General features: G+C 43.7%; 1 protein-coding gene across 4 annotated transcripts in view; it reads right to left on the reverse strand.

Annotated features, from left to right (window-relative positions):
• Positions 1–15658, reverse strand: part of PARD3B (par-3 family cell polarity regulator beta) — a 2083049-nt gene that overhangs the window by 957455 nt on the left and 1109936 nt on the right. The window lies entirely within an intron of this gene.

A 15658-nucleotide genomic window follows, 5' to 3' on the forward strand; every position in this document is an offset into this window, starting at 1 on the left:
GTTGCATCAGTGCCCGGATCTCTTTCTGGAGCACCCGCTGCTCGCCGGAGCTGGCATTCTTGGCAACCTGCTGTAAAAGGAAAATCACCTCTGCAAGACAATTTTCAATTACATTAGTTCCTAGAGTTATTTTTGGGTGACTCTCATGTTTGTCAATATCTACAATGATCAGTCCCTGTGCGGCCAGTTCGACTCTACCAATTTTGATGGTCACCTCTTTAAATCCGATCTGTGGCACGGGCTGACCATTGCTGGCGATGATACTCAAGTCGTCGTCAGGGTAGCGGGTAATATCCGAGTCATTCCAGTACTGCTTGAAGAGCACGTACGGGATGGTGGTGACCTGTGACCCGGTGTCCAGTAGGGCACTCATGGGAATGCCATCCAGTACCACAGGCAAGACTGGACGTCCTCCCACATATCTGTCGCGCCAGTTCGATGGGCCTGGTGATCTTTTTCCTGGGGGTTGGCCCTCTACCCCAGGTTGTGCCCGTTTAAAGAACAGTACCTTTCCATATGTCCGGGTTGATTGCAGCGGCGGCAGATGGGTCGTCCGTCCTCGCTGTATCGGTCACTGGGTCTTCCTCTGGCCGGTGGGGTCCTCCTTGGTCGACGCCACGGGATGTCCTCCGGTCCGGATGCCAGCTGGATCTTCCCTGGAGTGGAAACCTGTAAAGACTGCACAGTTCGGGTTAGCGCAGCAACGCTTTTAGCTAGCTCTTGGACCTGATGGTGTAGGTCTGGAGCCGGGTCATTGTCCAAAGCCTGCGCATCAGCTCCCACAGGCCCTGCTGACAAGGGCGCCGCCTCCTGGTAGTAAGTGGTAGTGGGGCGTCTGTGGGTCACAACGCCACCTGGTGCCGGTTCTCGGAGCACCCGGATGGCTCTGTCCTTGAACTGTGCAAATTCTAGATGAGGGTCCTGTAAGGCCATTGCCCGCAACTGGGTGCGGTGGGCATTGCAATATAAACCCTCTATAAATTGTTCGGTCAACAGCCTGTCCTCGTTTCCCACTCCATTAGGGTCGGTCTGCTTAATGGCCCTCAGGGCCTCTTGTAGGTTGAGTGCATAGTCCCTTATACTCTCATGCGCTCGCTGCTTGCACCCGTAGAATCTAAGTTTAATCTCGGCTGAGGTGCGGGTATCAAAGGTGTCCTTCAGCCGGGTTAGTATCCCTGCGACAGTCTTCCTCCCAGGTGGCCAGGATTTTACTTCCCTTTTGGCTGCCCCAGTTAGTTGGGCCACCAGGATGCTCAGTTTTTGCTCTTCTGTGAGGGGGTACACCTGGAAGAGGCTATCCAGCTTTTCTCTAAAGTCATGCAGGGTATGTGACTCCCCTGAGTACTGGGGTAGCCAAGCTGCTCCCGGGATATAGGGCATGGTGAAGGGCATAACTGCAACAGCGGTAGCGCTGGCGGGGGTTGAGGCAGTGGAGCTCTCCTCCGTATCCGACATCTTCCTCCCCCCTAGTGGACCGTGGCCTACCTTGCGATGATCCTGTTCCGTAGGCCGCGGCTCCGCAGTGGATCGTCAGGGTTGAGGACCTTCCGTCGCGCTCCTGTGACGTCGGCGTCTGCTGGGCTCCTTCCAGGACCTTACGCAACGTCCGGACGTGAGGCGGGGCTTCAGTTCTCGCGCGCTTTCGGAGTCCACGCCCCTCTTCTTCCCGCGCGGCGTCCTCAAGATGGCGTCCAATGGCGGGAAAACTCCACGGATGGCGGGAAGAAGGCTGAAGATGGCGCCGGATGGCGGGAAACTTCACCGATGGCGGGAAGAAGGCTGAAGATGGCGCCGGATGGCGGGAATCTTCACCGATGGCGGGAATCTTCACCACTGGTAAGTTTGAACAGTCTTTGCTTTTCAGGCACGCAGTACCCGGTGGTTGCGGGCACGTGATCCTGCCGACTACGCCAAAATTTGACGCGCCCCTGGGCCTGTGTCGCGCTGCGTTGCGCACGCGGGAGCTTACCCAGAGCCGGATCTGTTTAGGGTTGTAGTCTCGTGGCGGTGACCCGGTCCGTGCCCAGGGAGTCAAACTGGACGGCAGTCTGTTAGCGGTAGAAAATGGTTGATGACTACGCCACCCGTTGAATGCAGCCAGGGGGGCTGCTGCTGCAGGGCAGACCGCTGAGGCCGGTGGAAGGATGGTGCAGCGTGATAGTATAACCCCCAACGGGAGGGGTATGGCCTCAGGGCAGCCGACGTGGATGATGGGGGTAGCAGGAACCACTCAGAGACGGTATGGTAGCGTTCAGGGTCTTTACTGGTAACAACGATAGACCCTCCCGGAGTACTTGCTAGCGAACGGGGCCTGGTCAGTCCTTGAGCAGATGGGATCTCCCCTGGCCAGGCGTAGTTGTAGGCCTCCCAAGCTGACTGTACTCTTCTGGCTACCTTGCTAGAAGCTGATGTAAGTAGCCCACGTCCCTGAGTGTACCGTGTGGTGCTCACCCGTATGGCCGGTGACTCGGGGCCTTCTAATGGCTTCCGCTCCACGATGGCGGTGCTGGTCCCACGCGTGTGACCGGGCCTTCGGGCTTCTGGGCCAGGGGACCTGAAATCCCCTGCCTGACGGATTCTGCTGCTGGGTAGAAGTTAGTCCCCACAGCCTCGGACTCCGGGTCCGGTAAAGAATCTTCTTAGTCAGGGCGAGCTCTTTAGCTGCCAGCCCCTGACTCCTTGTGACTCTGCTGCTTCCTATGCTGCTCTTGTCTCTACTCTTCCTGGACTCACTAACCCTGCCTCAGCCCCGGGTTTATACAGGGGAAGTTCTTCCCCTCCCAAGGCTGGGCAGGAGGTGTGGCATGCACAGGATCCCTGACCAAAGGACCTCCCACCTGCTCTCAGACGTAATATCTCTATCACTGTGACAACCAGACCCCTGGGGTGTCACATATTCATGCGCCCAGGTCGCCTGGTACTTAATGACCTTGGATGTATGGATACGTCATGGCAATTTTGCTCGCATAAAAGCTGTGTGCACGCGATAGCCACCGGGTGTCAGCTGATTCTGACAGCTGACAGTCGGCTCTCATTGCCAAGAACAGTGCCTGTCTTTAACCCCCTAAATGCTGCAATCGCATTTAGCAAGCAGACAGAGGGAGTAAAGTCCCTCTGCTCTTGGATGGGTATCCCCGCAACATCATCACGTTGAACCCAATCGTTGCCATCGTGACCCAATGTCATCATGACGACAGTCGGGTCACTAGGCAATAGCAAGTTAGTTAGATCATGCCCAGTGTATGATCTAACTAACTTGTGTCTGCAAGGCTGACAAGCTGTAAGGCATAGCAGCGACCCTGCATTGTTATGCCTTATAACTGCGATCAGACTGCCAAAAGTGAAGGCATCAAAACTATGAATTAACACATGTGGAATTATATACTTAACAAAAAAGTGTGAAACAACTGAAAATATGTCTTATATTCTAGGTTCTTCAAAGTAGCCACCTTTTGCTTTGATGACTGCTTTGCACACTCTTGGCATTCTCTTGATGAGCTTCAAGAGGTAGTCACCGGAAATGGTTTTCACTTCACAGGTGTGCCCTGTCAGGTTTAATAAGTGGGATTTCTTGCCTTATAAATGGGGTTGGGACCATCAGTTGTGTTGTGCAGAAGTCTGGTGGATACACAGCTGATAGCCCTACTGAATAGACTGTTAAGGCCCCGTCACACTAAGCGACGCTACAGCGATCCCGACAACGATACGACCTGTCAGGGATCGTTGCTGCGTCGCTATGTGGTCGCTGGTGAGATGTCAAACAAATTGCAACATTTTCAAAATTTTTGCCAAATTTCCATTTTTATCGAGAAAAAAACCAAGTCATATCGAAGAAATTTTACCACTATCATGAAGTACAATACGTCACAAAAAAACAGACTTCTAATCAGTGAGATCCATTGAAACGTTCTAGAGTTATTACCTCATGAAGCGAGAGTGGTCAGAATTGTAAAATTTGGCCTTGTCATGAAGGTGCAAACAGCCTTGGGGGGTAAAGAGGTCAAGGGGACTAAAAAATAAAGTAAAAAAAGGTTTTAAAAGTAAATAAAAAGATAAAAAATAAAATAAATTACCTACTTACATCATTTTCTCCCCTCTAAAAGTAAACTAAAAACAAATATATCTGGTATTGCTGCATCTGTAAAAGTCTGATCTATCAAAATGTAAACTTCATTAACTCAATCAGTAAATGCTGTAAAAAGAAAAATAATCAAAAATGCCAAAATTTGCATTTTTTGCAAAAAAAATGCAATGAGGAAGGATCAAAACACTGTCTACTTCAAAATGATATCAGTAAAAATGTCAAACCACCATGCAAAAAACAGGCCTTCACACAACTCCATCAACCAAAAACTGAAAACTTTTCAGGGTCTCGGAAAATGGTGATACTAGCACATTTTGTTATACTGCTTTTTTTAGTAAGGTCATTTTTGCAGCACAATGAATGCTGTAAAAATAAAATTAAAAAAAAAAAAGATTTTTCTTTGCACAGTTTCACTATACTTGGAATATTTTCCTGTTTTCCAGTACATTGACTGGGAAACGGAACAGTTTCAAAGCTGCTTGTCCAGCAAAAAACATACAGCTATGTATGAAAAAATTTAAAAAAAATGTGTTTTTCTTTTAAAAGTGGAGTGAAAAAATGAAAGCGCAAAAATGGAAAATAGTCTGGGCCAAAGGCCTATGAGCTGTGCAGCATAACTGGAAAGGCACAGCCCTAAAATGCATCAAATACATACAAAAATGTCTTTCTGTTAGTGTTTAATTGTGTTTCACCTTTAATGAAAGAAACTGAACATAAGTCAAAAGTTTTTCAGTTGATGGGCATCTAGTGATGGCGGCCTGTGGATGTTTAGGTCCAGCGGGTTCGGCCAAACCTCTATTAAAAATTCAGTTTGGGCACCAGAACAGTAACCGAACCCGGACCTTATTCATATGAATGGGGCCTGAACATTTGTGGTTTCCCACGCTATCATCTGCATGCCAGCGCAGGAAACAGGGGCTCTGATAGGCGGTAAGATCGTTACCGCCGGTCAGAGCGCTGTGGGCTCACGCTGACAGATGTCAGCGTGAACCCGCAGCTGTGACTGTGACCAGCAGTAAAAAGCTTAACGCTGGTTATAGGCATCGGCTGATGAGACTACTACTCTCATCAGGCTATGTCTGCTGTCAATGATAACAGCGAGAGCAGAAGTCACTGATGGGAGTAGTTATCAGCTGGCGCTTGAGCTCAAACTAAAGAAAAAAAACTTTAAATTAATAAATATTGAAATAAAAAAAAAAACACAGTTATACTCACTTATACCAAATCCCTAAAGCCCTTGTCCCCCATAAAAAAACAAACAAAAAAACACCATAATACTAACCTTAGCGCCTAGCCCCCGGAGCTCATGTCACCTGTAAAAGAAAAAAAAATAAACCACAATAATACTCACTTATCCGCCGTAATCCATACTGTGCCACAATGATCCGGATCACTTGTAGAGCAGTCAAATCAGCTTGAGCACAGGCGCCGTCTGATGACTACTCCCATCAGCGGCCTGCTGTTAGCAGAACTCTCATCAGCCGACGCCTGTGACCAGAGGTAAGCTTGGTCACAGTCACAGCTGCGGGCTCACGCTGACATCCGACAGCGTGATCCCGCAGCTCTCTGACCGGCGGTAATGATCTTACCGCAGATAAGAGCCCCTGTTTCCCTCGCTGTCATGCAGATGACAGTGTGGGAAACACACGATGATCCGAGGTTTTGGTGCCAAACCTGAACAGTAGCACAGCCTTCCTGAGGAGTTTCGTGTTCGGTACCGATCCAGACCATGAGCGTCCTTCACAGGCTCTCCTCAAACCTCTTGTAATTTATGGTATAAAAGTATAGTTCATTTCTCATTAAAAGGGTTGTCCAGGTTTGTCACCTAAGTCTGCAGTCACTCCGATGCCAAGACCAGGCGGTCATGTGATCGCAAGTATGAGATATGCATACTTCTGGTCACATTCCGACTGGGAGTTTGCATACTGCATACTTGCAGTCACATAGCCATCAGTCTCACTGCAGGCACTGGAGAATCCTGACTGCGTACTGCATGTGCTGTGAGAGTTCACAAGTCTACCATCACAAAGAGTGACTGCAGACTTTACTGACAAACCTGGACAATGACTTTAAAGGGGTTGTCCAGCCTTAGGTTACAGGTCTGCAGTCATTTTATGTGACTGCAGACTTCTGAATCTCACAGCATGAACACTGCATACTCAGAATCACATGACTGCCCACTCCCGGCGCTGGCACATTCTCTGGTGTCGGCACAGGGAGCGTGAATTAATGTAACCACAAGTATGCAATCTGCATACTTCTTGTCACATTCCGACTAGACTTGTCCGGCTTTGCTCAATACACTGGCATTGAGCGAGGCTGCGCCCACGTATTTGGGACATGACCGCATGCATGCAAATCACATACATGCAGTCACACGCCCACTGTTGGTACACTAAGTGCTGTAAGGATTCACAAGTCTGCAGTCACATAGAGGGACTGCAGACATGTAATGCAAGGCTAGACAACCCCTTTAAGTATCTTAGTAATTTAGTTTTACTGCAATAAAAAAAAATGTCTCAAGAACGATTCAAAGTAAATAGAAGTATAAAAAGAATTACCACATATAGAAGAAGTGTATCCAATGTAGTTGGCATGGCAAGCTCTTTATCTACTTTTTAAGCAAGTTACAAAAACTTATGCGGACAATTATATTAGACTTTCATAATAAAAGCAACTTGCTACATTTTTACTTGGGGTAGCAGTTTAATTTTGCATAAGTGCAGCACAGACGTGTTTGTGATGTGACTCCCACGGGCAGCATAGCATGTGAATTTGAGACAATCAGTTAAAGTGAAATGCATACAGTGCTCAGGTGCGAGGCCGGCACAAAATAATCTGATAATGAGTCCTCTTCAAAAATCAGTGCTAAGTGGAGTCAGGACAGAGCTTTACCACATTTTGTGCCATTTAGAAATTCATTTTGTACACCTGGCAGTCACACAGGAGAACCTCGCTTAATTTACAAAGCAGGAGCTTGAAGGCAACAAGCTTGCTCTGTCATTACCTGAGTGTACAGCGAAGCACTTCAGGACCCCTGGCTGGTCGTGCACTTACTGCATGCAAGTGCTCAATTACTGCAGCTCTTTCAAACAATTATGGAGAATTTCAGGTAGTTCAGTCAAAAAACAACCAAAAAACACTGTGCCCCTTTCTATTCAAGTGAACAATTTTCTATCTCTTTTCTGACTGAATTAGCGGCCTAAAAAAACACTAAGGCTGCGTGCACACGATGCGTTTTTCATGCGTCTCCGCGGCGGAAATTTGCATGGTAATCCGCACCCCATGGTCCCCCAATGGCATTCCGCAATGTCAATGCACATGCTGCGGATTTTTCCGCAGCGTTTCTGCAGCGCTCATAAATCCACAGCATGTTCATTAATTTTGCGGAAGCGCCGCCATTGACTTGCATTGAGACGCATAGAATCCGTGTCTGTACATTTGTACACGCAGATTATATGTGTTTCAATGTGCGGATGGTACCCAAGTCTGGAGGAGAAAAGACTCTCATCCAGACCTGGGTACCATTGTACCTGTAAAAAAAAAATATAAAATAATAAATAAAGTTTATATTCACCTGTCTGGCGGCCCCCTGCAGCGCTTCTCCTTCCAGGACCTGAGATGACGTCGCGGTCATGTGACCGCAGGCTGTCTCGCGAGATGCCGGCAAGCCAGGAAGGAACCAGGAAGGAGCGCGACAGCACACGCGGCGGCATCGGGGGTGAGTATAGGTTTATTTTTTTTATTTTTACGGTCACACTGTATAAATCCATGCCGTTTGCATGGATTTATACAGTGTGACCTAGTTGTCAAGCACTTTCCAAGTGATGCTATCGCCTGGAAAGTGCTTGTCAGTCCACATGCGGAAACACATGCGTTAAGGCTAAGTGCCCACATTGTGGAACTGAAGCATATTTTTTACGCTTCTCCCTGGCGGGAAAATAGCATGCGGATTTTACATGCGGTTTTCCCGCCAGGTAGAAGAGTTTGTGAGGCGTCTTTGCAGCATATTTGCATGCATTTCCGCATGCGGGTTATCAAGCACTTCTTCAAGTGATTTAAGCATCACTTGGAAAAATGCTTGACAACTTGTTCACACTATATAAATCCATGCAACCGGCATGGATTTATATAGTGTGACCAAGTAATAGTTAAAAAAAAAGAATCAGAATGGTAAAAAATAAAAAAATAAAGTTTATACTCACCTACCGATGCATTCTCTGCCCCGTCCCCCGAGTCTTGAGCGGCTCACGCTGTGGTGTGCAGGACCTGCGGTGACGTCATTGAGTCATGTGATGGGTCACATGACTCAATGACGTGGCAGGTCCTTCACACAACAGCGCGATGGAGGGAAAACATCAGAAGATAAGTATAAACTTTATTTTATTCTTTTTTTTACAGGCTCTTTGGTACCCAGGTCTGGATGAGAGTCTCCTCTCATCCAGACTTGGGTACCATCCGCACATTGATTCCGCATGCGGAAACGCAAAATTAATGAACATGCTGCGGATTTTTGACCGCAGCATATACGCTGCTCAAAAATCCGCAGCATGGGCATTGACATTGCGGAATGCCATTGGGGACCATGGGGTGCGGATATACATGCGTTTTACAAGCATTTACGCTGCGGAAATTCCGCAGCATATACGCTTGTAATACGCAACGTGGGCACGCAGCCTAAGGCATGTGGATACGCATGTGAATCCGCATGTATTCCGCATGTATTCTGCAGGAAAAATGCATGCACAATCTGCATGCGTTTTTTATGCCAGGGAGATGCAGAAATTTTCTGCTTCATTTCTGCATCGTGGGCACATAGCCTAAAGCATACTAAGGTTATGTTCCCCAATTCCTGCCCAGCAGCCCTTAAATAAAACCTTACTCTCATAGAATTGTTAGTTCTACATTGTAATATTTGTTTTCTCTTTTTCTAATATCTTTAATGGAGGGCATTAAAATTAAGCAATTGTCACCTGTCATTAAAGTGTTTTTAAGTCTTCATGTAAAAAAAAAAATAAAATTCATAATAAAACCCTCACTTATAAATTGCCATGGTGGTACATGGTGGTGCATGGTGGCTGCTTAGTAGAGAGCCATAAAGTTCCGAGGGATGAATGGTGCCTTACTCCCACTCTAGGTACATCAACCATAATGCAGAACTATAAGCCCAAGGAATATACAGTGCGATACATACATTTTTTCTTTAGTTATATGGCATTTGATTTTTATGGTATTCATTGTATGAATGACTCGTTAAAGGGCATTTATGTATTTTTCTTATAGGGCTAAGAACTTATAGGCAGGTTGCTAACTACCAGCCTGTTCTGTCTGCTGTGCATCACTGCGGCTTCTGGTAATGTCACATCGACAGAGTAGCTTCTTCTTTTCCGCTCTGCACTGTTGAGGGGATATCTTTGCTGATGTCATGCTGATTGACAGCATAATGTCGGCAGTGAGCCCTATCAATAGAGCATACCAGAAGAGGAAGAGCTACTCTGTTGATGTGGGGTCAAATGAAGCAGCAGAATCTCCGGCAGGAGTGGTCCGTGAGCGCTCTGAGCCAGCAGAGACCGGGCAGAACAGGCAGGTAATCAACCCATTTGTCTCAAATAGGTAATAAGAGTCTTTACGACCAATATGATTATACCCAATGTGTATACTTGTAACTATTTAAAACCATTACAGCACACCATCTTATCTTGTTTTACATATCACGTACGTTACCTCCAAATTTTATATGTTTTTAACCAAACTGTAGGATTACATTGTGAACCATTAAAGTATTATTTTTTTCATTTGAGTATTGTTCTATATCGGATATAAAGAAATGGCAGGTTGTTAGCAACTACCTGCCTGTAAGTTCTTAGCTCCATAAGTAAAAAAATACAAAGTCCTGAAAAAACCCTTTAACTTTACTTTATGAATGAGTACAACTACTGCCAGTTTTTTTAACATCTCTCTCAAACCTTTTAATTACCATTTTCATATTTTTTTTTGATGACTAGCATACTCGACCATGCTATCGGTAGATCACTCATATAACACTCTACAATACTTCTTTATTGCATTCTATTATGCCTGTCAGGGTAAAGCTAAAAGGCATCCCGCATCCTAACTCTGAATGGCCATGGTAGGCTTCACACGACAGAACTGGGAGGTATTGTTAGGACATAGTTAGGTCATAGTTTGGGGTGATGGGGTGACAGATGGAACCCCCTTCCAATAACTAACAGTTTAGATGTTCTGATGGACCTGGGCAACTAAATGATCATGTGGCTAGGGTCTCAGTTTTCCCAATCCTATGCAATTGCAGTGGTGTCAGCTGTAATATACACCCGACACCCTCTGAGGACGGCATAATCTCAGTTTATCACAACATAAAAAGCAGAACATTTCACTTACATTCTCTTCTGCAAGCAACATATATATTTATACATTACAGTATTAATTTCAAAACTAAAATATTCAAAATCAATAAATAATATTATAATAAAACATACTATTAGATTATGCCATACGGTAGCTAATAACAAGGCTAGAATGGAATACAACTACGACTGGCAAAATATTTTATGTTAAAGTGATTAATAATTGTACATTTTGTTAGGACAGAACTGGAAAGAAGACCTCTACTCCATGTATTAACAATGTTTCTTCTTCTAAACTCAGCCTATCTCATTAATCTCTGGCCATTAAATGAACATTTAAAATGCCACTTTTGAAATCCTAATTTTGCATATTATCAGCTAGTTCATATTTAATGTTCTTATAGTCATTCATAAGCTGACTGAAATATTCCATTCTCCCTGTCTTTGGCTCTTAGAGCTCACCGTGCTTATAACTAATTCTGGCTCTTTTAATTAACCAAATGCATATTAGTATTTAAGCTTCAATGACATTTCTTTCTTTTTTTTTTTAGGAATTAATGTGCGCTACTTGAGAAATTGATCATTAATACACATGCTTGTTCACAGTCCACAGAAAACAAATCATCTTAGTCCCAGACAAAAATAAATCACGATTCAGGAATGGGACAAGCAGAACCTTTTTGCAGAACAGTCACTCCGTGCAAAGCACAGACTGAGGGAATAAAGATACCCACATCATCTATTATCATGTACAACTAATAATATGGGAGTGTGACACAATATTCTACCAAAATTAACAGACCAAAGATTAATTTGTAACCTCATTTATAATTCTAATGTTGATCACAGTAATGAAAAAAAAGGCGAAAAATATGAACAATTTGTTCTGATATTAGCAATTATTCCACCAAAAATTAATGCTCCATGAATTATCTGACACATGATAAACATGTCAGGTCTCTTTCACATTGAGTTTATTGAGATAGGATTAGTTTTAGGTTGTTTACATAGTTACAAAGTTATGTACGCTGAAAAAGAGACTCCGGTCCATCAAGTTCAACCTTTCTCAACAAGTTATACAGTCTCTGTCACTAGATTATTTAGAACTCTCAATGTCATTTGCTGTGAGAAAAGCATCCAGCTCTTTTGTAAAAGCTGTTATAGTGTCTGCCATTACTACCTCTTGTGGTAGAGCAACCTACAGTCTAAAGCCCCCATCACACTAAGCGAGATTGCTAGCGAGATCGCTGCGGAGTCACAAGTTTTGTGACGCAACAGCAACCTCAGCAGCGATCTCGCTACGTTTGACACGTAGCAGCGACCAGGCCCCTGCTGTGAGATCGCTGGTCGTGTCGAAATGGCCTGGACCATTTTTTGATCGTTGAGGTCCCGCTGGGTAGCATGCATCGGTGTGTTTGACACCTTACCAACGACCTCGTTGGCGACTCAGAACTGAGAAGTCGTCCCTCATCGAGGTCTGAATTGTCAGAGTAGCTGCTATGTGACAGGGTCCCAACGACTGCCGACATCGTTATACACGTCGCTACGGGTCGCCGTATCATTGCTGCATCGTTGTGAAGATCTGACTGTTTGACATCTCACCAGCGACCACATAGCGATGCAGCAATGATCCCTGCCAAGTCGTATCGTTGTCAGGATCGCTGTAGCATCACTAAGTGTGACGGTACCTTAACTGCTCTAAGTGTAAAGAACCCTTTCCTATTTAACTAGCAGAATCTCCTTTCCTCCACACAAAATGAATGGCTCTAGCTACTTTCTAAGGTCTTTGTAAGGAATAAATCTTGTGCGAGTCTTTTCTATTGATCACACATGTATTTATACATATAAATGAGATCTACACTTATCTTTTTTGTAATCTAAACAAGACCAACTTTTTCACCCTCTTATAATATTAAAGGCCTTCATTCTATGTAATATAGGAGAGGCCTCAATCCCATATAGTTATCTAGTTTGAACTGACTCTAACTTCTGAATATTCTTTTTAAAATGTGGAGCCCAAAACTGGATCCCATATTCCAGATGTGGCCCCACCAGTGATTTATAGAGGGGTAATAATACATTTGGATCTCAGGATTTTCTCTCTCTTTGTATACACCCAAAATCCTGTTTGCTTTTGCATCTGCTGCCTGGCAAAGAACAAAGTATCCAAATGTTACCCATTAGAAAACCACAGGTTTAAATTACCCAAATTTATGTCTACAGAGTGTCAAAACCAATAGCTTAACTCTATGCCCAAAATAAGTTGAGAAAATGAGTTAAGAAAACTAAAACTCTACAGCTGCATTTACACTGAAAGCAAACAAGTGTTATTAAGAAAGTTCCTTTCGCGAAAATCTTTCAGTGTAAACAGGCTGCCGATCACCCGATCACTTTTGCCTCTCATTAAGGATAATTTTTCTTAAATAGGACTTATGCTGCCGAGAATAATGGCAATCTATGCGCGCTGAGCAATTACAGATCGCTCAGTGTGTATCGTTTACTGTGGTCAGCCTGAGTAGGCCGACAATTAAATGACTGCCGACAGGTAAATGTATTAAGATCAGCTGTTTTAGTGCAACCGGTCGGCCGTTGTAAATGGATCTTCACTCTGCCTTCATAGTTTGTTAGCAGACTCCTATATTTGCAGAAATCGTAGAGAGGAAATGTAAGCAGAAAATAGGATAACTATCATTTTACACTAAACCGACAATTTAAGAGATGTTCAAGATATCCTAATATGAGATTTTAAATGATTTATCCAATCAGAGAATTTTGAATCATTCATACTTGAGGGAAAGTGTTAAAACCCCTTGCCATCCCCGCTCCATCACTCTGGTCCCCCTGCCAGTCACTGTTAGCAAGGATGATGTGCCATCTTTCATGCCTGAACAATGCAGCCAATCTCAGCAGTGTACAGGGCAGACCAGTGGATGGCTTCAGCATCTACAAATGAAAGAAAGCCCGTCATCACATCAGCAAAGTAATCAGTGACGGGCATGGAGTACTGGGAACAGCAGAGCTGGATCTGCAGTTTTTTTTTATCAGGTGGGTACTTTGCTTTTTTATTATTTTATCCCATTTTTTCCTTTCGCGAATTTTCTCCAGAAAGCTTCTTTAAGGGCGCAGTCAGACAAACGCATAACATAGAGAAGATCGCATCATATTGCACAGACTGGTCGGTAGCTCCCCTGACACAAGTATGACAGCATGTATTTCTATGTAGCTGTTACACTCGAATCACAAAGGCCGGCGGCCAGTCCGAGAATTGTGATGCTGTTGTCGTCTGTGTTGTACAGCCGTCTGCCTGCGCCCTAAACATGAGGCGTTGAATAAAGGATGTTTTTGGGATTGGGAGAGAATAAAAGCTTATAACAGACCATTTGTAAATGATGTCAGTCATCTTGATGCTTGCACACTTTCTCTCATATTGGACGATGTTGGGCAAAGAGGGATCAGTCATGCCGATTCAAAATGCATGATTATCACAGGGGCTGTCCATTATCTGGACAACCCATTTTTAAAATAAGTAGTACAATTTGTAAAATAAAAATAGAAAACCTTCTGAACCAACACTGTTCCAGCGATGTTGGCACTGCCTGTCCTGGGGCTTGCTTGACAATGTTATAATACGTGAGCCCTGCTGCTGTGATCTCACTATTTCACTTCCACTTGTCCAAGGTTCGTCTGAGGAAAGTGCGCAGCAGCCCAATAGCGGCCATTTATTGGCTGCATGGCTCACCTGACATAACAATGTCACTTGAGCCCCAAGACACCCGGTGCCGACATCTCTGGAACAGCACCTGTGCAGGAGGTGAGGGTATGTTTTTCTTTTCATTATAAGGGGGACTACTTATTTGAAAAATGGGTCATCCAGTTAGTGGATTACCCTTTTAACTCCTACAGGATATAACTCAAGTTTTGACACGGGTTTCGTCCAAGCATGCATGTTTATTGTGGACTCGAGAAAAACAAGCATTCGACCAACAGCTATTGGATGTGTATGGCAAGTATATGTTATTAGAAGGTATAGAACCCAAACTAGATTTTCTAGATGGGCCAATAGCGTAGGGTAGAAAAATACCTAATAGGAAAATAAGAAAAAAGGGGGTATTCAAAAATAATCAAGGAATAAAGTTTATTACCATATTTAATAATTACAAAAAGGCAGAATAAATGGTTAGGGACAGTAAGAATAAAAGACAAATATAAGAAACAAAATGTAAATGGATTCACGATGGATCAAAAGTCCCTATGATGTCCACTGAACCCAAATTGTCTCTCATTGTATGGACTTTTGATCCACCCTGGATCTATTTACATCTTGTTCCCTACTCTATTTGCTCTTCTGGAAAATCTTGTTTTGGTTCTATACTTTGCTTGCATAGGGGTTCTATTTATTTATGGCAGAGAACTTTTGTAGGTTAATATTTTAATAGAAGGTGTCCCATATATTTTCCAGAACAAAGAGTGGCTACAAAGAGCACCTCACACTTCAGAGAATGTTTAATACAGACAATTCTATTAAGGTTGCTCTTTTAGTATAAAATAATGAATAATGGATATTTCACTCCTTAATGTTCCACATAAACCAACTTTCTCTCAATTCTTACTTTCTTAAATCCATCCAAGAACCAATTCAACAAGGGTGATTTTACACTATTTTTCCATACTAAATTCTACCGATATAAACTTGATTTGTTTGCTCCCCATGGTGGCCACATTGTGCTGCAAAAATATTAAGGGATTATTCCCAACGTTTAAAGTTATCACTTATTCACATGAAGATGGATGGAAGCCCATCACTGGGAGCTGGAAAAGAGGGTTCTGAAGTGTTCCAATGTAATGGAGCAGTGATTGCGCATCCTTCTAATCATTCTCTATGGTACTGCCCCCACCAACTTACAAGTTATCACCGATCCTTATCCTTATAAGGTTTATTCTCTTTTGTTATAAAAATCATTCTGCAACCAATACCTCTTAAAACATCTGTTTTAACATATACTAAAGTACTTTTCTTTTAACTATTTTACGCATGCTTTATGTATCGGTTGCTTATGTAATTTTATTTGTAGAAAATGTACATAAACTCACATAGTATGGAAAATCAACATTTATTTACATTTGAACCTAAAATCCCAAAGTAACAAATCCTTACACAGATATAAAAATATGAATATTTCCAACAAAATCATCACTATACATTTAT

The sequence above is a fragment of the Phyllobates terribilis genome, unplaced genomic scaffold (assembly GCF_046119375.1).
Source record: "Phyllobates terribilis strain yellow unplaced genomic scaffold, ASM4611937v1 Scaffold_9__5_contigs__length_417890890, whole genome shotgun sequence".
NCBI lineage: Eukaryota > Metazoa > Chordata > Amphibia > Anura > Dendrobatidae > Phyllobates > Phyllobates terribilis.